Raw genomic sequence first — 25,855 nt, 5'->3', positions numbered from 1 at the left:
CAATCACTCTCCACTTTATTTTTTGAGTCAGGGTCTTTTGTTGTACTTAAGCTCACCAGTTTGGCTAGACTAGGTACTCAGTGAGCCCCAGGGATTCCCAGTCTCCGTGCCCCGCCCGCCTCCCCCAGAACTGGGATTACAGGCCTGCACCACCATGCCCAGCATTTCATGTGGTGCTGGGGATCCAAAGCCAGGTCCTCAAGCCTGTGCAGCAAGCACGTTACCATCTGCACCTGCTCCCCGGCCTCACACATCTCGGATTTATTATGTGTGTAATTCTGTGGAGCAGGGCTTGGGGCAGGGCACACAAAAGCGCTGGTCTTTACTCCACAGTGGCTGGACCCTCGGGGAGGAAGATTTGAGCACCTGGAGATGCCTGGACCCTCGGTCGCAGGGGCTGGCTGGGCTTGCTGCTTCGTGCTACGCTCGCTAGGATTGGATTATCCAAGACGGCGACTGTACCAACATGTCTGGGGCTTGTGCTGGGGCAGCTGGCTGGACACTTCTCTCTCGAGGTATCCTTCACCATGTGGCTGACTAGAGCTTCCTTACAGTATAGTGGGCTTGGGGAATGGGACAACTGGTTCTCCCTAGAGCGAGTATTCCGGGAGTCCTAGGTAGAAATTGTAAGGGCTTCTGTCTTAAGCTTGGGAGTCACGCAGAGCCTCTGCACTCACATTCCACTGGCCAAGAAAGTCACGAAGGTCAGACCAGAAGCTGGCTCAGAGTGTAAGAATGGGGGGCTGTGGGGGCCTGAAACTCTCTGAGTTTGGTTCCCCAGAACCCAAGCTTGTCATAGCCACACAGCCCTATATCCCCAGTCCTGTGGGGAACAGAGACTGGGGAATAGCTAGGGCTCATGAAAACAGCAGCTCTGGGTTCAGAGACGAGACTCCATCTCAAGGACATGGATGGATGAGTGATGGAGGAAGACACATGATATTCTTTGGCCTTCACACACATGTGCCAGGCATGTCTTCACACATGCATGCATATACCACACACAATCTCACAATACTATCCACACACATGCCAAAAAAAATGCATGTTTCAATGGGATGGACAAGAAATTTGCATCATCTTGAACCCTGTGGCACACCGTACTCTGCCCCATGATCAGCTGTCCAGTGGGCTCTCCAAACGCTCTCCACAGGGTCTTAGGACTTTTACACTTACCCACCAGACCGGCCGCATCGTTCTGCAGAACGTGACATGCATGGCCCACGGAACTCACCTTCTGCCCCTTGACCCCTATTCTCGTTCCATTCGAATCTGTGATTCCAGATACACCCTCTGTCTTCCTCTCGAGTCTTTACCTATTTCCACGGTCTTCTACCTTCTGACTATTTCCTGGAGGCAGCAACCCCTCTTCCATAGAAGGCTCCTCTGTACCCCGTTCAGTCCCACATGGGCACTTTGTCTTACAGATCTTTTTGCTCTTGTATGTCACACGTGTGTCTTCCCTTTTAAGTGATGTATTCCTTACAGACATCAGTCATGTATTTTCCGAGGTGCTTTGTCCAGGAGAGAACAGGGAAGTGGGGTGCATTTGATCAATGGGAACTCCATGCACACGTGTAGATGACTTGAGGACAGTGGGTGGTGTGGACTAAAGGGTGACTTCACACTGGATTACCCAAATGAAGCCACACAGAGATGTCAGTGGGAATAGCAGAGGTAAGATATAGCTCAGAAGTTCCACTTAAGCTTCTGGAACCTTCTAGCCCTATTCCTTCAAGTGTGCTCTACCTTTCTTTAGTACTGTGAAGCAGTGATAAAGGTTGCTTGAGGGGAGAATGTTCTGTGATGAAATATGTTAAGGAGGTCTAAGATTAAACAAGACTGTGTTCCCTCTTTGGCAATGGGAGTTAAATACATTGATGAGGATTGGACATCTTACAGAGAGTGTGGTTGCAGCCTGCCTCATGCTTAGTGCACTTTGGGATGTTGGCTGGATCGCTAGTACATTCTTTGAGGGATTTTTGTTTTTGGTGCATATAGGCGTGTGTGGTATGCATAAGTGTGTGAATATAGTAGGAAGAAACAGAGGTGAGCACGCTGCCCTGGGAGCTGAGAGAACAGGGGCGGCTCAGGTCTAAGTGTGGCCTCTTTGCAAGATACCACTGCTCTCAGTGGGAGACCAGAATGCCTGGGCCCCGGCCCCAAGAAGCATGCCAACAGAGACCAGGAACACTGCATTCCCGGAGCCCCCACAGGTATAAGGGGGGCATCTTAGGAACTGAAACCAACCACTCCTAAGGCTGCTAGGAACTGGGGTTAGTTCGCTCATTTATAATGAGGTGATCCAACCAAGTAGACACATTGTGAGTAAAGGGGAGATAAGATCAAGTATTGGGAGGAAAGGGGGACTGGGTCAAGTATTAGGAATAGAGGGGAGCTAGGGTCAAGTAGTAAGAGTAAAGAGGAAATAGGGTCAAGTGTTAGGAGTAAAGGGAGGTAGGGTCAAGTGATAGCAGTGAAGGGTGGTAAGGTCAAATGTTAGGAGTAAAGGGGAGGTAGGTTCAAGTATTAAGAGTAAAGAGGAAGCCGGTCATGGTGGCGCACACCTTTAATTCCAGCACTCAGGAGGCAGAGGTAGGAGGATCGCCATGAGTTCAAGGCCACCCCTGAGACTCCATAGTGAATTCCAAGTCAGCCTGAGCTAGACTGAGACCCTACCTTGAAAAACCAAAAAAAAAAAAAAGAATAAAGCGGAAGTAGGGTCAAGTGTTAGGCATAAGGGAAAGGTGCATTGGGAGGAGAGGGAAAGTTAAGTTCAAACTTCCTGGGCTTTGCTCGGTTGTGTTCTCACGACAGTCACGATCTGTTCATAACATTTTTCTCTGTGCAAATGGACACACAGGAACCCCGCCTGCCGACGAGCGCCTTGCCCACCCACGGGGGATGCCGCCCCTCCACGGGCTTCTTCACAGCTGCTTCTAGAAAGGCCTTCTGGGAAAAGGGATCAATGACAAAATTGTAGATCAAGCAAGGCTTTCTCAGTAAAAGCCTCTTATGCCTCTTGTTCAAAGCGTTTAAGTGCCTTTTAGATCACAGATTGAACCATCGACATTATAAAGTGGAACCTTTTAATACCAAAATACGTTGGCAGAGTAAAATTCCATTATGGGAAAAAGCATTTCGCGCTACCAGCCTAGATAATAATTCTCTCACGTGAAATAGGATGTATGAAATGTTTGATGATAAACAGAGTTTCTCCGCGCTGTAATAAGGTGACTCTTGGCTCTGTCTCTCTCTCTCTCTCTGTGTGTATGTGTGTGTGTGTGTGTGTGTGTGTGTGAGAGAGAGAGAGAGAGAGAGAGAGAGAGAGAGAGAGAGAGAGAGAGAACATGCATGTTGGGTATACACAACAAGCCATTCATGTGTGGACCCTGGATACTTTATGTACTGGGAATTGGGTTTAATGGATGTAGTGGACAGTTTCATGTTGCTGGGATGAATATCCTAACCAGATACAGTTTATATGCATTTCAGGCTTACAGATCCTGGGGAACTTCCATCAATGGCAGAAGCTGGCTCCCATTCATAAATCCAAACAGACAGACTCCACCACCAGCAGGCAACACCACAAGGAGCACGCAAGCACCACCAGCAAAAAGAAGTGCTCTTTGTACCGGGAGAGTCCATTCCTTCTTCCTTAAGTAAGGGCCTCTGCATCAGTTGGGAAGCTCTGAGTCGGAATGGTAACTTAAGGTGGCTGAAGTGAAGGAGGAGACGCAGCTCTCTGGCTCCTGCCTCATGTAACTCAGCCATCCCAGGAACGGGAGCTCTCCCGGGGGTGTAACCAGGGCCTCAAGCCAGGCCAGTGTTAGCAGGACGTGGTTTCATTTGCCCTGGGGAATGACTAGCCTCCCATTCACACTGCCCTTCTTCCCTTCCACAGTGAAACCCTCACTGCTTTGCCATGCCAGCAGAACAGAACTGCCTTCTCCCACTGTTTTGGCTCAGATGGGATCATGTGCCATGTCTGTCCCTGGACAACTCACCGTCTTCAAATGCGTCAGCTAGCCCTCGGTCACACCGTCGCTCCAGTGGTCAGCCCCTTTGAACCACGGTGTCAGCATCACAGACGATGGCTCCCCTGATGGAGTCAAGAGGACGCGAGGAAGACCAAGGGCCACACCAAAGCAGCCGTCCTTTCGGGCTTTGGACCACCGTCTGGCTGTGCAGGGGAGGCATGCGAAGGCTCTGCAAGCTTAGGCATAAAAGATACTTAGTGCTGGAGGCATTTGTGATGATCAAACGCAAACTCACTGCTTAAAGATCAGAAAACAGGCTCAAAGAGGGGACGTGACTCGTTCAAGGTCATTTGGGTCTTTAGCAGCAGCCTGTCACCCAGACTCTGGTGTCTCAATGAGCTTGCGCTGTTGACTCCCCTCTGAACGGCCAGCTCAGGAAGAGCGGACGCAGGGTGCCCACGGCAGAACCTGGCTGCGGCTCTGTCGATCAATCCCGATGCCAGCTGAAGGCGTGTCAGTGGGCTGATGTCGTCCAAGTGTCCTTAAGTAGAGCAGGACTCCAGGCCTGACTTCTCATTCTGAAACGGTGGAGACACTAATCTTTCCTCTAGGTACAGTTTCTGAAGTTATAACTGTATCTTTGTGTGTCCTTTTATAACTTTATATTTACTATATTTTATGTGTATAAATTATAATTTTATATTTGTAAATTATGAATTTACCTCTATATTAACTCCTTTTGCTCCCCACCATCCCCCGCATAAACACCTTTGGGTCTCTGTTACTCTTATTCTTCTGCAGTCTGGGTTTCCAGGAAGGCTTAGTAACCTCTCCAGGCCACGATTACATTTTAGCAAGTGAGTTTGGAGAACACAGCATTTCTGTAACAGTAGGCGTATTCTGAGAAGTGAGGGGTGACCGTATCCCTGGCTTTGAAAGCACACCTAGGTTCAGAGCTGCAAGGACATGACCTTGAGCAGCTGATTTAACCTTCTGGATCCCATACTTCCCTCTTTAGAGCCAGGGGCAGCTCCAACTTGGGAAAGCAGATGGCGGCAGGGGAGGTGTCCAGCCCCATCTGGAGCCGAGAACAGCAATGTGCGGCGTGCTTCTCTGGTCCCACTGGAGGGAACTACAGCTCCCTTGCTGCTGGTGAGCGAGGCGAGGCCCCCGCCCGTGCCCAACTTCTAATTCCAAGTTTCTGTGAGTGCGACTTTACTGAAAAATAAGGATGTTGCTGATGAAATGCCGTGGGGGATTTTGATATGAAATCACTTTAGGTTTGCAGTGTACGTACTTTGGATGTTCTGAAAAGAGAAAGGAGATTTGAGCCACACAGAAGAGCATGAGATGACTAAGGCAGAAGTTAGGCCACAAGCCAGGGAGTGAGCTCAGCTCAGCCACCATCCTGCTTCCTTCGGGGCTGTGGCGGGGGGCGGGGGGGGGGCAGGGGGGGCCGGGCGGAGGATGCGGAAGGTCACTGAGTTTGTGGCAGTTTGTTGCAGCACCTCCAGGAAATCCATACAACTGCCACCTAACTTCATGACAAAGCAGAAATGAGTTCTGCAGCACAGTCTCAAGCTGCCTGGCTGTTTATAGAGGAATTGTTATCTCTCTCTCCCTCTCTCCCTCTTTCCCCACCCTCCATTCACTCCCAGCATGTGTCCTAAATTGATGTTCAGTCTGATTACCCATGGAAATTTTCCCTACTGAGCTGATTAATCAAAGTACTGAGTCACTCATACCACACTTCGAAATGCCTGATCATGCTTAAAAATAGTTGGTAACAGATACGTACAAATAGACCCAACTACACATGGAGTGATTATCGGTGATTTAATTCACTCCGGGATTGCATGAGGGTGAAGTCGGATGGTAGGAATGGGGTTTTAATGATACGTTTCTAACTAATAGGAAAGACAACACACATTACACATGCTCGGGCTAGATATTTAGTGAGCGTGGCCTGTGAACCAGGTGGCGGGCAAGGGTCCTGCCCTGTGCATCTTCCATCTAGTACAGAGGTTAACTGAGCACACTTTTCATTTGAATATTCAAGTTGGTGACAAATGCTTTGAGGTAGGGTTCACAAGGCCGCGAGAAAGGCCGCTGAGTGCGGTGGGAGAGGGCATGGGCTTGGGTTCTGAACCCCAGGCCTACACCACGTGTAAGACGAGCTCCTTGGCACCACTGAGTCCTGCTTAGTAGACGTTAAGAGTATCGTTATCTTAGATCATGGTCTTATTACGCTGATAATGATTGTTGCTGCTGTTGAGTTTCAAGAAACAACCTGCAGTGTGTGTTTGGCTGTTTTATTTATTTATTTATCTCAGTACTGGGAATTGAACGCACGGGCTCATGCATGCCAGGTAAGCACTCTATGACCAAACCACATCCCCTGAAATGCTTATTCAACTTCTCTAACACAAACCCCAAGTACAGTCCTTGGCAGTGGACTGCAACTAAAACCCCAGACCAGGTTCTTTTAACCTTTTAACTGCCATGCACCCAGATGGGCTCTTTAAAATCTTAGTTTTGGGGGCTGGAGAGATGGCTTAGTGGTTAAGGTGCTTGCCTGTGAAGCCTAAGGACCCAGGTTCGATTCCCCAGAACTCATGTAAGACAGATGCACATAGTGATACATGTGTCTGGAGTTTTTTGCAGCAGCTTGAGGCCCTGGTGCACCCATTCTCTCTCTCTATCTCTCTCTTAACTAACTAACTAACTAACTAACTAAATAAATAAATAAATAGAAATCTTGCATTTGTACATACAACTCATTAGTCAGCTGGGGACTTTAGCAGCTAGAGGACTCAGGGCTGTCTCTCTCGGGTCCCCCCATTCTTTGATGTCCTCTTTATTAGTCACTATCTCATTACTGGGACAACATACCTGACCAGAAGCAGCATAAGAAGAAAGGGGTTTATTTTTGGCTTGTAGTTTTGAGGGGAAGTCCATGGTGGAAAAAGCATGTCAGGGGCAAGAAGCTGGTGTCACACGGTCATATCGGCAGGAAGTGAATCGAGCAAAGTGAGGAATGTCGGTGCTTAGCCAGTTTTCTCCCTTTTTATCCAGCTCAAGACAGCTCTCCTTTTTATACAATCCTATGGAATGGAGCCACCCACAATTAGGATAGCTCTTCCCAACTCAACTCATCTAATCTAGAAAAATCCCTCATAGACAAGACCAGAGATTTGTTTCCATGGTGATTCTAAAGCTGCTTGGGTAAGTTGTCCCCTACAGATGAAGCATCACTGCCCCACTGGTCCCCTTTGTGGGTCTTCATGTTCATGTGCACACGTGCATGTGTAGGCCAGAGGGCAACCTCAAGTGTTTGCCTCAGGAACTATCCATGTTGTAAAATGTTGGGCACATATGTGTGCATGTGTGTATGTGTGTGTAGAGTACATGTGGTATTAGGTGTGATATATGGTGTGTGCATGCGTGTGTGTGAATGCACGCATGATTGCATGTGCAAATGCATGCACATGGGCAGAGGAGAGAATGGAGCACCTTTCTCTATTGATCACCCATGTACTCCCTTGAGATGGGGTCTCTCTCAATCCAGAGCTGCTGTTTCTAGCCAGCAAGCTCCAGGGATTCTCTGGTCTCTTCCTCTGGCAGACTGGGATTCCAGACATGTGTGGCCATGCCCAGTGTTTTATGTGGGCTCTGGGGAGTTGAACTGGGTCTCAGGCCCTTCCCGTTCTCTCATGCCTGTGTGACAAATGCTCTTAACTGCTGAGCTGTCTCCCCAGCCCACTGTCCACGTTTTTTGAGACATGACCTCTAACAGTCCTGAAAGTCATTCATTTGGTTAGACTGGCTGGCCAGTGAGTCCCAAGGATCCACTGTCTCCGCCTCCCCAGCAATGGGATTAAAAGTGCCCAATGTGGCTCCTGGGGATTGAACTCAGGGCCTCCTGTTTGCACTGTAGGCTGAGTCATCTCCTCAGCCCCTCCCTTTCGCTTTCTGAGGTCGCAGGTACCCACAGTCAGCGGGGGGCTGCCGAGCTGCTTGGTGGGTAAAGCCCTCACCCCACGAGCTCGCATACCTGAGTCTGGGGCCCAGAACCTTCCTAAAGCTGACATAGCAGCGCAAGTATCTGCAGTGCCAGTGTCGGATGGTGACAGCAAGCGGGAGGTGACACACAGGATCTGCTGCACACTTGGGGGCCGCTGCCCTGGTGAATGTAGCGGTGAACGAGCAAACCCACCTCACACAAGGTCGCAGGCAGGGCCTGGAGCCCGGAGCTGTCCTCTGACCGCCACACACACGCCATGGCATGCATGTGCCCTCAGTTATGAGGACGAACACACACACAGACCTCAAAAAACCTTTAATGGCAAATTTCATGAATGAACAGTTCATACACTCAATTGTGTGGAGTCAGCTGTGTATTGTGACCAAGCCTCTAGATGCCCAGTTCTGCTCTTCCTATGCCACAAAGCATCCCTTGACCAGCAATTCCTCACTCTGCGCTACTTGTTCCATGCCATGGATGATCCGGGACCACCTGAAGCAAAAGACGATCCTGCTGACACCCTGTCAGATAGCCACGTCACGGCGCCTGCCCCATTCACCTTGCTTCATCTTATCACATCTCCCCACCCCACCCCATCTTATGTAAAGAAGTATACGAGACTGTGGTGTGGCTTAAATATGAGCTGCCCCCCTTAGCTTCGTGTGTTTGAACACTTGGTCTCCAGCTGGTGGTGCTATGTGGGAAGGTTTTGGAACCTTTGGGGGTTGGAGCCTTGCTGGAGGAAGTGGGTCACTAGGGGTGAGCCTTGAAGGGTTAGAGTCGGGCCCCACTCCCTGTTCATTCTCTGCTTCCTGACTGCGGATGCAGTATAGCCAGCTATTCATGCTCCTGCCACCACGCTTTCCCCGCCACGATGGGCTGCGTCCCTGGACCGATAAGCCAACACAAACCCTTCCTTCTTAAGTTGCTTCCATCAGCTATTTTGTCACAGCAATGAGAAAAGTAACTAACACAGGTGGGGAGGGAACTTAGCCTCAGCCTGGGTTCTCTGGGTTCTTTCTTTTTGTGGTTGGTTTTTTTTTTTTTTTTTTTTTTTTTGAGGTCTCACTCTAGCCCAGGCTGACCTGCAATTCACTATGTAGTCTCAGGGTGGCCTCGAACTCATGGTGATCCTCCTACTTCTGCCTCCCGAGTGCAGGGATTAAAGGTGTGCGCCACCACGTCCAGATCATTCAGTTTCTTTTTTCTTTCCTATTAGTCTTATCAATACAATCACTCCTTACTAGGGAGGAGTGAGTGGTAGGGGGACTGAGATTCTTTTCCAAAAGAATTGAGTGGAATGGGATTTTTTGTATAGAAACTGGCAGGAGGGACCAGCTGTCCCCTCATATGATGTGACCAGCCCCCTGTCCTGTAACTGTCAGTTTATGTCCAGTCACTTCTCAGACAGCGACCCTATCTTGTTCGTCTTTGAGATCCTGGCCCAAGGGTGCATAATGAGCGCTCAGCCAGTACTTGTTTAATAGTAAATGAATAAAGTTTAGGTTAAACCCCAAGAAGAACCAAAGGAGCCTGCAACATGTTCTGAAACATCTTCAAGATGCTTAACAGATTTTCAAAACCCCTGGGGATTATCTCTGCATTAAGCTAAGACCAATGACAGTGAATGAGAAGAAATGATCAAGTTTGCAAATGATCCTTTGGTTTATATTTAAATTCCCAAAGAAAAAAAAATGTTACCACAGTTAAATTACACTTTATGTCTCTGTTGCAGGTGTTAGCATATGGAAATGTTGGCTGAGCTCAGCTCCCTGGTGTGAAATGCAAGTCCTGGGAAATTCAGACCTACCTGTGAAGAGTAACCTGGGCTTCTTTTATTAATGGTCACTAATTGTCTGCAATCAAGCCACACCTGTAAGAGGCAAAATAACAACTGGCTTGTTTGTTTGAACTGAGTGTAATTTGTCAACTTGCTGATCATTCATTCTCTCTCCAGGTATTAGCCAAAGACATTTGTGCAGGAACAGGGCCAGGAAAATGAGCCACTTACCCAGTTTTAGGAGGCAGCGTGTTGTCATGACTTCAGAGTAACGTAATTTTGGGTATAAAACCCTACTCTGGGGCTGGAGAGATGGCTTAGTGGTTAAGGCATATACCTGAGAAGGCTAAGGACCTAGGTTCGATTTTCCAGGTCCCATGTAAGCCAGATGCACATGGTGGCGCATGAGTCTGGAGTTTGTTTGCAGTGGCTGGAGGCCCTGGCACACCCATTCTCACTCTCTCTCTCTCTCTCTCCCTCTCTCTGTCTCAAATAAATAAATAAAATAGATAAATAAAATGCTTTTTAAAAAAAAAAAAAAAAAAACTACCCTGTTACTAACTAGCTACATTTTTTCTGCTTTCTGTTATTGTAATGGAACACCCAAGATTGAATAACTTAGAAAAAAAATGAATCTTACTCAGCTCACAGTTTTGGGAGCTGACAGTTCAGTTCTGGTAAGTTCTGGTGAGGGCCTCTTTGGCTGCTTCATCTCCTGGCAGGTAGTGTCATCATGGTGAAAGCTTGTGGAAAGAAGAGACACGAGCCAGGGAGTGAGAAGGTCTAGCAATCCTCTTGTGTGTCCATTCTCTAGCCTGGGCTGCCTTGAACTTGAGCCACTCCTGTAGAAGTCTCCTGAGTGCTGTGATTATAGGTTTGTGTCACCACAGCCAGCCTCCAACATCTTTTACAGTGCTATTCTTGGGGACAAATTGCTATCAGTGATCCTTTGAGGGATGAGCCACACTCAAGACTCAGAACTGAACCACAATTGCCACTTAGGGGTCCATCTCGTTGATGAGGTGATGGTGGTAAGACCTGTATCTCCCAGCCGATAGTGAGGATTCGTCAACATCCTCCACAGGGCCTCCTGGGCTGGAAGTGCAACAGTTTCATTCCTGTCCCCTTGACTATCTTCCCAGGGATTCCGTCATTATGCTCAACAATGTAAAGTGCCCTCGTACCCACGTCTTCCATTCAGTTCGTACTTTTGGTCTCGTGGAAGCTTCCCTACAGCCCAAGTGAAGAAAGGATTCCTGACCTGCTTCACAAACAGGTTACTATGAAACATGAGAAAGATGAGAGAGTAGTGGGAGAGGGACAGAGATGAGGAAGAAAGGGAGAAACGGACAGGGAGGAAGGGGGAAGAAAGAGGGAAGGGGCAAGAGGGAGGGAAAGGGAATGGGCAGAGGAAAAGCAGTGAACAATTGCTGGGCACGGCTGGGGCCCCCGGCCACAGGAGGCTGCAGCAGGCCTAGACTCCAATCATCTCTCCTGGAGAGCATGGGCCCTGGCTCTCAGCTCATTGTCTGTGGTTCCTGGCCACCCTGGGGCCGCTGCACATCGGTTTCCCAGGGGCATTCAGGCACCTGCAGAGCAGGGTCTTGAGTGGCCGTGAGTGTGACAGGAAGAAACACCTGGGAGAAAGTGTCAGAGGACAGCTTATTTGTTAGGGGGATGGGCTTATAAGTGCTCCTGTAGTGGTGGGAAAAGGTACGGGTACAGGTCACAGGGGGATTGGCTGTGAGAAGGCTGCTGGCTGATACCTCATTAACATATGGGGACCTCTGGGGTGAGTGGTAAAAGCTCACATGGCCAAAGGGAAACTGAAACCTAAGTCTTATCTGGACATCCAGGTGCCTCAGTAGTGGCCTCACTCCTGCCAATCTCAAGGGACCATGCTTCCTTTGGCACAGAGGACGATCACAATCATTGATACCATGCAGATGAGCTGAAACCCTGGCTCCACACCTTATCTGTTCTATAGTTTGGGGTAAGTAGCCTGAGTTCTCCAAGAATTCCATTTCTTTACTTCTAAAATGGGCTAGCAATGGTACCTTTCTTCACAGAGTTACTGGGAAGACTGAGTAAGATAGCTCCAAAGTACTTAGGACCAGGCCTGGCAGGTGTTAACTGTAAAGTCCAGGTCTATCTTACCACGCAGTAATCTTTTGGGAAGGGAGAATGATGATGGATAGGAAAAGGAAAAATGCATTTTCCTTGCAGTAACTATATTTAGCAACAAGTCTCTCCAATTCTCTTGTAATAAAAGGATTTTGTTTTGCTCAGAACCCCTTTGAGCCTCACAATAATGCTTATATATAGTGCCTTTTGTCCCAGAAGCTTGGAGCAGCCCTGAAATCAAAACATGACAAGAGTTGGAGGGTTGCAAAAATAAAAGCGACAATTTGCTTTTGTTTTTGAACAAGCTCGCCTTCCTTTCCCGGTTTGCAACTTGGCAGCTGGATATGAGCGTGTACACGGATCTGACCTGAGTCTGCATCTAGCCTCCGAGGATACGTGATGACAGCTGCTTGCTGCTTGGCTCCTGGAGATGGAGTGATGGTGAAGGGGCCTTATGGAGTTCACAAGGAGGAGAATTCCCCCTTTGCTGAGTATCTGCTGGGTCAAGAATTTTACATATGCTATCTCATTCCATCTCAAGAGCTATTCTCTCATTGACAGATCAGATGAGTAAAAGGGATCAGCAGGGTTACTCATTTATACAAGGAGCAGAAGGAGGGTTCCCAAACCCATGTCTTATCCTATCACCACAGTGCGTCTATCTTTCTCTAAAGATGCTTGTTCTCACTTTCAGAAAGGTCCAGGTCCAGCAGAGTTCGAAAGTGTCACATCTGGGTCACAATCTGGGAAGCAGAATGAAGAGGAGCTTGATCTGGAGAGAATGTCTATGGAGTAAAGCCAAGTACCAGGTACAAGACCACAACATGTGTAAAAAGCCTGATTGTTCTGTGTACTGATGAAGAAACCATATGACCACGACTGCTTCCAACAGACATGAATTGTGAGGCCCATCCTGATTTCCGAGGGATTAAAATGTGAAGTGATCAGAGATTTATTTATAGTCCCAGCCTCTTCCTGGTAGCTAAGCTTACCACAGGGTGCAGCAAATCCTCTAGGAATTTTAAACATAAAGGGACTTGGGAACAGAGAGAGAGAGAGAGAGAGAGAGAGAAACTAGGGAAACATGCTGGGAAGCAGGTACTGGCTGGAACACTGCAGAAGTCCCTAGCGTCCACATGCCTCCAGTTACACCCTCCATCAGCAGCTGCTGTGACTGGTATCAGGATGTGTTTGGAGCAAAAAGCTCTGCTGGGTGCTAGCAGGGTGACCTTCGTCAGATGAAGGTCAGACCACAGCTCTGGAGCGTGGTCTGTTTATCTAGATGCGATTTTTAATTTCCACAATGCTGAGTCCACACACAGATGTCCTCCATCACCGGCCTCTCAGGGTGACTCTCTCAGAAGGTGCTCATGAAAGTCTTCGTTCCTGGAATCTGTGGACATGTCTGGTTCTCCCACTGGATGTGACTGTCGGAAGGTCACGTGGGAGATGCCCAAAATCCAAGGGCTGTGGAAGCACAAACCGGGGCCAGGACAGTGGTGCACCCGCGCTCCTCTCCCTCTCCCTTCTGGCAGGAGGTGATGTTTCCTTGCGGAGGCTGTAATTAGCAAGCAGTGGCTTTGTTCCAGATAGATCAAAGTCTTCCTCAGGTCTTTCTTCATTTGCCTCCCACTAGTGTGGAGAGGCAAACTGCTTATTGGGGCAGGATGACTGTTCCCACTCTACAGATGAAACTAAGAACCAGGCCCTATGAAGTGACTGGGGGGGGCGGGGGGAGCCGGCGCCCACAGGGCACCTGCAGGGCGCTGTGGCTTCCTGGTGGCTCTTCTGCTTCCTGATGACCATCCTGATTGCTCAGACTTCCCAAGTGGGCTTTCCACCTTGGAGGAAGAGTATGCTAACCTCGCCCCTCCTTCCCAGTGATTCACACTATGTTTCCTTCTTCAGGAACAGGCCAGCAGGCCTCCAGAAATAGACAAGACTCCGTGGCAAACCAGCGCAGAGTCTACAGAGTTTTAGTTGCTTTTCCCTTGCTGGGAGGCTGGAAACTTAAAAAACATGTATTTATTTACTTGCACAGGTATGTGTATACGGGTGCCCCATGGCTTCTTGTCTCTGCAAACAAGCAGCGCCACTTTTTCTGTCCAGCTTATGTGGGTGGCTTGGAAATTGAATCCAGACCCCCAGGCTTTACAAGTAAGTTCCTTTTACCTGCTGAGCCATCTTCCCAGCCCTTAATTTCCGGGAATCATGAAGTTCTATTTGAGGAGGGAGATTTATTCATTCATTTATTTACGTGGGTACTGAGGGTTGAACTAGGTCTTCACATTTGTAAGGCAAGCACTTGACTGGCTGAGCTGTCTCTTCCAGAAAAATTTTTAAAAAGTATAATATATTTATTTATTTATTTGCAAGCAGAGAGAGGTAGAGAGAAGAGGAACACAGAGAGAGAATGGGCATGTCAGGGCCTCCAGCCATTGCAAATGGACTCCAGACACCTGCGCCACTTTGTGCATCTGGCTTTCTGTGGGTATTGAGGAATCCAACCCTGGGTCAGTGGGCTTTGCAGGTAGGCACCTTAAAGGCTGAGCCATATCTACAGGCCCTAGAAACTACTTACGGCAACCAACCCTCTTATGAATCACCCTGCTTTATCTATCATGACCCCTTAACCAGAAATCCCAGATTTTAAATCAACAAAAAATTAGAAAAGATATACAAAATAGCTGAGGATATAGCTCATGGTAGAGTCCTTGCATAGCATGTGTGAAGCCCTAGATTCAATCTCCAGTACCACAAAAAAGAAAAAAGCTACAAGTCACTTAGCTACAACTTACTCTGCATAGGTATCTGTCACTATGCTGAAATGATTTCTTTACAAGGACTGTGTTCCCGTTCTGAGGCTGTGTATAAGCGGGTGGTGAAATCTAGGAGATTCAGGGAAACTGAAGAGCTTAAATTCTTTGATATCGTTTTTCCCTGTAGGAGTTGGGGAGGTACTGTGTGAAAAAGTACATTGCCTGTCTAATAAAGAGTAGAGCCCATTTATCTGTTTATTGCATGTGTATGCATATGGTGTGTGTGCATTTGTGGATCCAGAGGACAAACTTGGGAGTTACCCTCAGGTATGCATCTACCTCTTTTTGAGACAGACTCTCATTGGCCTGGAGCTCACCAACTAGGCGAGGCTGGCTGGCCAGTGAGCCTCAAGGGTCTTCCTGCCTTTGCTTCTGTGCCGCTGCGATGACACGTGTCACCGTGGCCAGCATCTATATGGATGCTGGGGATCAAACGCAGGTCCTCATGCTTGGAAGGTATGGTAGTTTGAATGTATGGCCCCATAGACTCAGGCATTAATTTTTTAAAATATTTATTTGAGAGAGAGACAGAGAGGGGTGGGGAGAGAGGGAGAGAGAGGTGGGGAGAGAGAGAGAGATAATGGGCATGCCAGGGCCTCCAGCCACTGCAGATGAACTCCAGTTGCACACACTACCTTGTGCATCTGGCTTACGTGGGTCCTGGGGAATCAAACCTGGGTCCTTTGGCTTTGTAGGCAAGAACCTTAACTACTAAGCCATCCCTCCAGCCTGGATTAGGCATATAAAAAAAACTTTAAACTTTCTACTGGAGCCCCCATCAGGCAGATCTCTGCTCTAAGGGGCTGTGTCGCTGGGAGCATCTGGGGTTGGCTCTTCAGTCCAGCCCTACTAGGTACGTGGAGTGCAGTGTGAGTGCTGCCTGCTGCCTGCTGGTGCTGGTGCTGGCGCTGGTGCTGGTGCTGGTGCTGGTGGTGTCTCTGCTTGGATCTACGAAAGGCAGCTAGCTTCTTCCACCACTGACCGTGTCTCCTGGACTCTGTGAGCCTGAACTAAACCCCTTCCTCACATAAACCGTGTCTGGTTGGATGTTCATTTCAGCAATAAGGAGCTGGCTGCAAAAGGAGGCAAGCGGGTTATTGACTGACCTCTCTCTCCAGTCCCCGTGAGGGCCTCTTTAAATATTCGTTAAGCTAGCATGACCAGAGATTGGTTAAACCTCTCACATTAGGTACTTGGTTAATTCTTTTATTTTTATTTTTTCCAAGATAGGGTCTCATTCTAGCCCAGGCTGACCTGGAATTCACTCTGTATTCTGAGGGTGGCCTCGAACTCATGGCGATCCTCCAACCTCTGCCTCCCGAGTGCTGGGATTAAAGGTGCGTCACCACACCTGGCTATACTTGGTTAATTCTTATTTGGACAGCAGGATTTTTTGAAAACATGGTGGAATACATTTACTAGTTATTTTCTCTTTAGTTCACCCACTTTTTTCCCTTTTATGTAATGGTAATGGAGATTGATGCTAGGGCCTCACACATGCTATGCAAGGGATCTACCATGAGCTATATCCTCAGCTATTTTTTGTGTTTAAAAAATTTGTTAAGGGCTGGAGAGATAGATGGCTTAGAGATTAAGCGTTTTCCTGTGAACCCTAAGAACCCTGGTTTGAGGCTCGATTCCCCAAAACCCACGTTAGCCAAATGCACAAGGGGGTGCATGCGTCTGGAGTTTGTTTGCAGTGGCTGGAGGCCCTGGTGTCCCCATTCTGTCTCTCTCTATCTGCCTTTCTTGCTCTGTCACTCTCAAATAAATACATAAAAAATGAAACAAAAATTAAAAAAAATATTAAATTTATTTATTGGCTGGAGGGATGGCTTAGCAATTAAGGCAGTTGCCTGCAAAGCCAAAGAACCCAGGTCCAATTCCCCAGGACCCATGTAAGCCAGATGCACAAGGTGGCACATACATCTGAAGTTCATTTGCAGTGGCTGGAGGCCCTGGCATGCCCATTCCCTTTCTCTCTCTCCCTTTTTCTCTCTGTCAAATAAATAAAAAAAAATATTTTAAAAATTATTTATTTATGAGGGGGGGAGGGAGGGAGGGAGGGGAAGGGAGAGAAAGGGAATGAACGAATATGGATGTATGAGGGCCTCTAGCCACTGCAAATGAACTCCAGATGCATGTGCTACCATGTGCATCTGATACTGGGGTATTGAACCTGGATCCTTAGGCTTCTCAGGCAAGTGCCTTACTGCTAAGCCATCTCTCCAGCCCCCATTTTTTTTCATGTGTATGTGGTATGCGTGTGAACAACATGTATGCACAGCTATTCTTGGAATGTATTATTCTGCTTATTTATATATTCCGTCCCTTTTAAACTTAATTTTTGATAAGTTCACACACACATAACATATTTTAATTGCATTTTTCTCCTCCCCACTCTTGGTAAACCCCTTATTCCCACTTAATTCCATTCCTACTTTCATGTCTTTTTGTGATGGACTGAGTTAAATGAAGGTTGCTTGCATGAGCATGGGTGTGTGTTGTGGGGGTTATTTAATGGATTTTAGGCAATTTACCAGTGGCCATATCACTGAAGAACAGGACTCCTCTTCCTCACAACCATTAACTGCCAATAGTTCCTCTGGGACTTGTGAGGGTCTCATGTGCCCTACCCCCTTAAAAGAATGGGGATGGCACAGTATCTTCCCCAGCAGTGGCAGCCATGGTGTCCCCATTCTTAAAAGAATGTCAACAGGTTCAATCTTGTGCTTGAAACCGTAGCTGTTGTTGAGTTCATGAGCATAGCAGTCATGTTCTGTCCAAAGATGGCATCTCACAGTATTTCTCACCATCCTTTGTGTATGCATTTTGTGTATCTGCATATGTGTGAGTGAACATGTGTGACACATGTATAGGCTAGAGGTTGATATTTCCCGTCTTCCTTAATTTCTCTCCACATTATATATTTTTAACGTTTATTTTTATTTATTTGAGAGACACAGAGAGAGAATGGCCTCCAGCCACTGCAAACGAACTCCAGATGCATGTACCACCTTGTGTGTCTGGCTCATGTGGGTCCTGGGGAATCAAACCGAGGCCCTTTGGCTTTGCAGGCAAGTGCCTAACTGCTAAGCCATCTCTCCAGCCTCACATTATTATTTTTGAGACGGCGTTTCTCACTGAACTCACTGATTCCGCTAGCACAGCTATCTAATGATGAGTCTCAGGGGTCATCCCGTCTCAGCCTCTCCAGTACTGGGATGCCAGGCATGCACCGCCGTTCCCGGTTTCCACATGGGTGTGGGAGATTGAACTCAGGTACTAATACCAACTTTACCATTTAAAGGCAGATGCTTTACGTGCCAAGTGATCTCCCTAGTCCCCAGTTATTAATTTCAAATGCCCAAGAACAGCAGGTCCTGACTTGTCAGTCTTCTGCACAGTGCTGGCTTTGATACCATGGCATGAACTCATAAAATTTTGTGGAGGGTCTCCTGTGTACCAGGAGTTGCCTCCCCACTGATGGCATTTCAGACATTCTGTCTCCTGCCACACTCTGCGCGGGCAGGACTTCTCAGCACGCGTGGGTGGTGTTGGAGGTGTTGGCAACTGCTGTGGAACATAGCTGCAAAGCAGCAGCACTCCGCTGAATGAGAGCCATCCGGCCGAGGGTGCCTGAGCTGTGCGCTCTGAATAAATACTCTCTCCTCACCTGGGAGCCATCCGCGCACTGTTGCTAACTTAACTGTACTGTAAGGCCTGCCAATTGTTAGCCCAGCGTGGAAGTAAGGCACCTTTCTTCTGCACGTCTATGGTGAGGTTAGGGGAAGATAGTCACGTTGTAACAGACACATCCTATTCCAAGCCTTCCTTGCACGTACGTGTGCATGTTTGTGGGCAGAATGTTTTTCACTCAAAGGATCTTGGCCACAGACTCTTGCTGTGGGACTTCACACTCATGAGACGTGTGAATCTTGAGACTCCTCTGCTGACACATACTCATCGAGTGCTCACCTTGTTCCTGCATTTCCATCAGGGTGTCTACAGAAAGCAGATGACACACTGCAGACAGGATGCTCTGAAGAGGATTTATTTGCAGTGAGACTGTTTAGAAAGGTGTGAGGTGGCAGTCATACCGGATGGCACAGTATCTTCCCCAGCAGTGGCAGCCATGGTGTCCCCAGCTTCAGCCCTTACACACAGAGGGCTGGCTGCGTTCACTGCACACTGGAGGGAGGTCCAGAAAGCTGCGACCTTCATCTGAGAGACCCATGTGCTTGGAAGTCCCTTGCCAAGAAGAACCACCACCTTAACCCACCTTTCTTCTTACTTCCAGCTCTTTGTACTCAGTAGGGGAGCTAAGGAGCACTGGCACCTTGAAGTATTTTGTGGAGGCCAGAATCTGGTCTTGGAGCAGGTGAGGTATCTGGAAGCATAAATGTTAAGACATCAGGTGAATGCTGCACTGTCCACTGTACAGTGATTCAGGTTTTGTGGGGACTGAAGCTCACACCTTATGTTTTTAGAATCCACAAACAATATTTTACCTTGACCAAACAAACAAGTAAGTATTCAGGAGCACTTGTTTGCAAAGCCTGCAGTCCCGGTTCAATTCCCCAGTACCCATGTAAAGCCAGACGCTAACTCTATGCATCTTGCAGTGGCAAAAAGCCCTGGCATGCCCCCCCCCACTCTCTCTCTCTCTCTCTCTCCCTCCCTCCCTCCCTCTCTCTGCATGCAAATTAAAAAAAAAAACCATCGAAAAGCTCTGTAAACACAGTTAAGGATCTTTCCAGGGTTTCAGAAGGTGCTAGTCCAAAGTATCGTTTCCCTATGCCTGTGGCTTCACGATTTTTGACCTAGAGGGAGCCTCCCAGTCTTCATTAAGCTTCCTGTCTCACCAGTCAGGAAGACACGTGATACAAAGCAAAGTGGGCGTAGAATAGCAGCTAAAATACTACAGAGGGATTCGGTTAGACGCCGAAACTGGCTTTGAACAAGGAACACAAACAAGCCTTACGCGCCCAGGCCTTTGTTAACACAGTTAATAAACCAAGCTCCGCTGAACACTGGCAATATTTACTTCGGTTCCTACAACCCGACGGTTATAAGTGTCTGATGTGACGGTCGCAGTCAGAGGCTGTAAACCACACTTCTCACAAGTCCTTGGGGCCAGAGAGTCTTGCCAGACCTCCTTCAAAGCAAAGCCAAAAAAAAAAAAAAAAAAAAAAAAAAAAAAGACTCCCATTCCCAGCATGCAGCGAGCGCACGGACTACAACTCCCGGCATGCCCGAGGAGCCGGAGGCGACGTGCGGCTGCGCCCTGCCGTCTACCTCCGGCTCCGCCTCCCTCGTCGCGCAGAGCCAATGGGAGACCTCCGTACTGCAGGGTACGGAGGGGGGACGGCGCCGCCGCCGAGTCGCTAGTGGGCGAAAGCGGCGGGAAGTTCGTACTGAGCCTGCGGCGGCGGGTTGGCGGCTTGGGGTAGGAAGACCTGCGCGGTGCGGTCGCCGGGCTCGGGGCTGGGGTCAGACGGCGGGGCGCCCCGGGGCTGCGGCCCCCAGCGGGGCCCGGCTCCTTAATGGCCTCCGCGGGCGCCGCCGGCTCCCGGGGCTGTCCCGGCGGGCGGGCCGGCGGGCTCGGGTGCGCGGCCGCGGGGCTCGGGCCCTCCGGCCGCCGTGCGCGCCGTGAGGCCTCTTCCTACGGGGCCCGGCGGTGGGGTCCGGGGGGCCGGTAGCTGGTGAAGGGCGGGGCTGCGCCCCGAGCCGCCGCTGTCTTGACCTGCCCTGCGCAGCGACGCCCCGGAGCCTTCGAGAAGGTCGCTGGGCCGCGCGCGGGTGGCTGTCGGGGTCTTTGGTGTCCCCTCCTGAGGGTCCCCACTGCTCTCTGGCGGAGCCGCGGCTAGTTTGGGTTGCACTCTTTAAAAACTCTTAGGAGATCCGGGTAAAAGTCGAGGAAGTTAAAGATGGGGAGAGAGACAGACAGACAGACAAGGTTCCCGTTGAGGCTGCCCATTCTTCTGATTTCTTTGGAATCGCCCGTTTTTCTTTTTTCTTGCTTGGACTCCTCTTTGTCCTCCCCCATGTACCTTTTTGGGACCCATGCACAAATGCCGGTTTTGCTGTTGGGAGTGGGGTGGTGGTTAAATTTAGTGAACTGTAGAATCACCTCATTAAGTGCGCCTTTTTTTCCTAAAAAAAAAAAAAAAGGAAACTCTCAGAGCTAATTCTATTTATTATTTATTTATTTGATTATTTGAGAGAGTCAGGGGTGGGGAACGGAGAGAGGAATGGGCACACCAGGGTCTCCAGCCACTGCACAGGAACTCCAGATGCATGTGCCACCTTGTGCATCTGGCTTATGTGGGGCCTGGGGAATTGAACCGGGATCATTTGACTTTGCAGGCATAACTGCTAAGTCATCTCCCCAGCCCTAGGCTTTTTTTAAACGGGAATTTCTCATTTGTTGAGTCTGAAATTCAGAAGTGTAAAAAGGTAGAACGGCACTTATTTTTAAGAGTTCAGAATCAAGGCACCTCACTTTAAAAGAATATTTTGTATTTATTTGATAGAGAGAAAGAAACAGAGAGAGAGAAAGGTAGAGGGACAGAACGGGCGCGCCAGGGCCTCCAGCCACTGCAAATGAACTCCAGATGCATGCGCCCTCTTGTGTATCTGGCTTCTTGCGTTCTGGGGAATCGAACCTGGGTCCTTTAGTTTTACAGGGAAATGCCTTAATCGCTAAGCCATCTCTCCAGCCCCAACGCACTTCACTTTTAATGATGTACTTTGGGTGATAACTTACTCGGTTATAAAATGGAATTAGACTTCTGGACAGAGAAGGTGCTGTTCATCAGCCCCCTGTAGAAAGAGATGTAACTTAAATGAAGACACTTAATAGCTTTTTGTGTTGATGGTACTACCATCCATATTGCTGATCAGATACTGTGATACAAGGTGAGCTGAATGACAGATTTGTGTGAGGCATTACTGATCTGGTACAAGTTTTTTATAGTGTAAGGGCTTCTCGTTTTGCTCAATACTGCAGAAATGAGAGTATATTTGTTAAACAGATGAGATGATGGAGTGGTGTGCTGAGCATAGAATAGAGCCTGGCAGATAATAAGTTAGTAAGTGCCCAGGATGGTTGTATGGAAAGCTTATGTATGCATGTGTGTATTTAAATATTTAATTAATATAATTAATAAATATTTAATATTTAAATATATTTAACCCATCTGTTAAAAATGTTGACAGACCCTAAAATTAAATTTCTTAAGGGAAATAGGCCACCTTAAGTTTGAGAGCTAATATAAAGTAATAACAAATGAATGAGGGCTGGGGAGATGCCTCAGAGGTTAAAGTGCTTAATAGCAAAGCCTGATGACCAGGGTTCAATTCCTCAGTACCCAAGTAAAGCCAGATGCACAAAGTGGCTCATGTGTCTGGAGTTTGTTTACAGTTGCAGGAAGCCCTGACACGCCCATTCTCTCTCCTTCCCCCCCTCAAATAAATATTAAAAGAAAGCTTTAAAAAAAAATAAATGAATGACCCAGACATCTAGAAAAAAACAACCCAAGATTTAAAAATCCCTTAACCCCAGAAACGAGGGCCCTAAGGAAGTGGGAGTAAGGGAGAGGGAATAAAAGACTATAATCTGTTAAAAAATAAATAATTAAAAAAAATTTTGAGGTAAAATCTCACTTTAACCCAAGCTGACCTGGAAATCAATTTGTAGCTCCAGGTTGGCCTCAAACTTAGCAATCCTACGTCTGCCTCCTAAGTGCTAGTATTAAAGATGTATGCCACCACACCCAGCAAGATTTAAATGTTGATAATTTTTTTCCTTAAAGACATCCCTAATATCCAGACTGAATTGGATTCTGATTTGCAAAATAAAACTTGAAAAATACTTTAGATTTGAAACATAAAATTATTTGGAAATGAGACATAGCTTTGAAGTTTACCTCATAGCAAATGATGACATTTGAGCGTCTGCGCATGTGCAAACATTCTTATCTATGAGGCAGTGAGCCGAATGGGAATAACACGTTGCTGCTTTGTGTGAGTGATAATACTGATTATTCTGCCTCTATCCCTCTGAATGTTGCCTTAGATCTTTACTCAAGCTCAAGTACATCCACCTTTTGGGTGACATAGGCAGCACTTTATTTTTACTTCAGTTTTTTTTTTCATCTTATTTTTACTTATTTATTTATTAGAGACAGAGAGAGAGAAAGAGAAAGAGAGAGAATGGGTGTGCCAGGCCCTCTAGCTGCTGCAAGCAAACTCCAGATTCATGCACCACCTTGTTCATCTGGCTTATGTGGGTTCTGGGAAGTCAAACCTGAGTCCTTAGGCCTTGCAAGCAAGCCCCTTAACCGCTAAGCCATCTCTCCAGCCATACTTCAGTTTTTTGAGGGAGGATCTCATTCTAGAGTCTAGGCTACCCTAGAAGTCACTGTTGTAGCCCAAGTTGCCCTTGAACTTGCCATAGTCTTCCAGGCTCCTCTCAAATGCTGGGATTACAGGAGTGAACTACCATACTTGGCTAGGTTATGCTTTAAAATAAAAAAGCTGTCTGGAGCCTAGAGAGGTGTGAGGTGTGCCTTCGCCTCTATTTAGGCATTAAGTTTGAGGTGTGCCCTTGCCTCTATTTAGGCATTAAGTTTGTCGTCAGATACCAGTGACAAGAACCTACTTTTACTAACAATACTCAGTGCATCTGAGTGTTTCATTAGGTACACTTGTTTGTCAACTTGGAGAAACTCATGCTGTGAGTCATTTAGTCTTTAGGGAAGTGTAGTCATGTGTCACTGAACAACAGATGTTCCGAGTAATGGGAAGTACACTGGCAAGGTTGTGGGGCATTAGAGTATGCGTGTGCAGACTGCTGCCCTGTCTGGATGGCTGCATCTTACGGGACCGCTGCTTCTGTGTGCTGTTGCTGGCTGAAAGATTCTTAGGTGGCATATGACTGTCCTTTCCCTGAGTCTCTGGCCCAAAGGATAGGAACCAGGGCTCTGGGATTTGAATATTAAAATAGGCACTGTACACTGTACATATTCAGAATGAATCTTAAACATATATGCATGAAAAATCAATAAATCAATAAGCTAGATGCATTAAGTTGGAAGATAAGCTAAATGGAAATTATATAATTAAATTGCAAAGTAATTGGTTTGAGATTTGAGGCTGTTCTGTCACATACTTTTAAGGTAAACCTAATACTTAGAAGGAAATACATCTTCACTGCTCGATACCAGGAGCAAAATGAATGCACGAGGGACTAAAAATGAGAGCTGGAAAGGTGTTAGGAATGAAGGCAACCATATTCCCTCTTGGGGCCTTGTAAGCTTTGTGCTTTAGGTTCTCTTTGTGGGTTGGCATCAAGCTGCTGCTGCTTGATGAGCAGACATACCTTCTCTGGCTTAGTTCCTTATTTTACTAACCCAAAAGAGCCTGCTTACATACTTGTCAATTTCATGTCACGTTACAGAAACCAAGCATGAAGACAGACATCTTAAAGTCAGGATAGCCAGCTTCATTTCAGGTTGTTTTTATTCTGAGCAAATGTCATCTTCTGGTGACACTGTATACTAAGGCATTGTGACCATATTCGCAATACTGATTACTTAGAAAGTGCTATTAAACCTTTAGTCTGTATGGACTACTTCTGGAATAAGACAAACTTATTATTCCTGTTATAGACTTCAGTGTTCAATTTCTTTCTTTTTTTTTTTTGCCATTTATTGTGTAACACAGGCACAAACTTCAGTATACAGATTTGTGTGATTATAAATCCTTTGTTAGAAGGAATAAACAAAGTTTGGGAATCTGGAAAGTTGTTTTTCAAAAAATTTTTTTAGTATTTTATTTATTAGAGAATGGGCTCACCAGGGCCTCTAGTCCCTGCAAACAAACCTCAGATGTATGTGCCACCATGTGCAGCTGGGGGTTCTGGGGAATTGAACCTGGGTTCTTAGGCTTTGCAAGTAAGTGCCTTAACTACTGAGCCATCGCTCCAGCCCCCCCAAGTTTTTTTTAAAGGTTTTATTTCAGCTTTGAGTTTTAAAAAAATTTTTTTTGTTCATTTTCTTTATTTATTTGGGAGAGAGAAAGAGAGAGAGAGGGAGGGAGGGAGGGAGGGAGAGAGGGAGGGAGGGAGGGGGTGCGCCAGGGCTTCCAGCCACTGCAAATGAACTCCAGATGCATGCTTCCCCTTGTGCATCTGGCTAATGTGGGTCCTAGGGAATTGAGCCTTGAACAGGGGTCCTTAGGTTTCACAGGCAAGTGCTTAACTGCTGAGCCATCTCTCCAGCCCCAAAGTTTTTTAAATATGATTTTTTTCTTATTTATTTATATATTTGTGTTTGTGTGTGTATGTGAGAGTGAGTTAGTGGCAGATAGAGAATGCCCCCCCCAGGGCCTCCACCCACTGCAAATGAACTCCAGATGCATGTGCCTCCTTGGGTACTAGGGAATCAAACCCAGGTTTTTAGGCTTTGCAGGCAAGCACTTTAACCACTGAACCATCTCTCCAGCCCCAGAAAAGTTTTTTTTGCCATGTATGTGTGTATATAACATATGATATGCAAATGCAGATTTGCATGCCCGTGTGCATGTATGTGGAAGCCAGAGGAGAATGTGGGGTGTCCTCCGTGATTGACCTGTGTTGTGTCCTTTCAATGGAGTCATTCATTGAACCTGGAACTGCGGACTTCAACTAGACTGGCTGACCAGCGATGATCCTTGGCTGGTCTGCCTCTGTGCTTCACAGCACGGCTTACACACATATACTGCTATGACAGCTGTTTTAAAAAGTTTATTTATTTTATTATTTATGAGAGAGAGAGAGAATATGAATGAATGGGTACGCCAGGGCCTTAGTCACTGCAAATGAACTCCACATGTGTGCACCACCTATGCTTATGTGGGTTATGGGAAGTTGAACCTGGGTCCTTAGGCTTCACAGGCAGGTGCCTTAGCAGCAAGGCCATCTCTGTAGCCCCATGTTCAGCTCTTTATGTGGGTGCTTGGGGGTCAGACACAGGCACTCTCAAACCCCCACACTGTGTGGTAAATGCTCATATCCACTGAGTCATTTCCCCAGCACCTCAGAAAGGTTTTAATTTTTTTTTTATAAAAAGTAAGTACATGTTAT

The 25,855-nt window shown here is 47.4% G+C and overlaps 1 protein-coding gene across 2 annotated transcripts in view; it reads left to right on the top strand.

The window, feature by feature from the left end:
- The first annotated feature begins 20,067 nt into the window (after nt 1-20,067).
- Vrk1 (VRK serine/threonine kinase 1) overlaps nt 20,068-25,855 on the top strand; it is a 116,753-nt gene continuing 110,965 nt past the window's right edge. Inside the window, exon 1 of one of the 2 annotated variants that reach the window (XM_045155467.1) lies at nt 20,068-20,176. The gene's annotated coding sequence lies outside the window, so the exon portion shown is untranslated. Of the gene's footprint in view, nt 20,177-20,492; nt 20,511-25,855 lie in introns of those variants that run through there. The other variant, XM_045155468.1, reaches the window with a different exon arrangement.

This window comes from Jaculus jaculus, chromosome 7 (assembly GCF_020740685.1).
Source record: "Jaculus jaculus isolate mJacJac1 chromosome 7, mJacJac1.mat.Y.cur, whole genome shotgun sequence".
NCBI classification, from domain to species: Eukaryota; Metazoa; Chordata; class Mammalia; order Rodentia; family Dipodidae; genus Jaculus; species Jaculus jaculus.
Note: the sequence above shows the minus strand (reverse complement) of the source record. Positions and strands in the feature narration are given on the sequence as shown.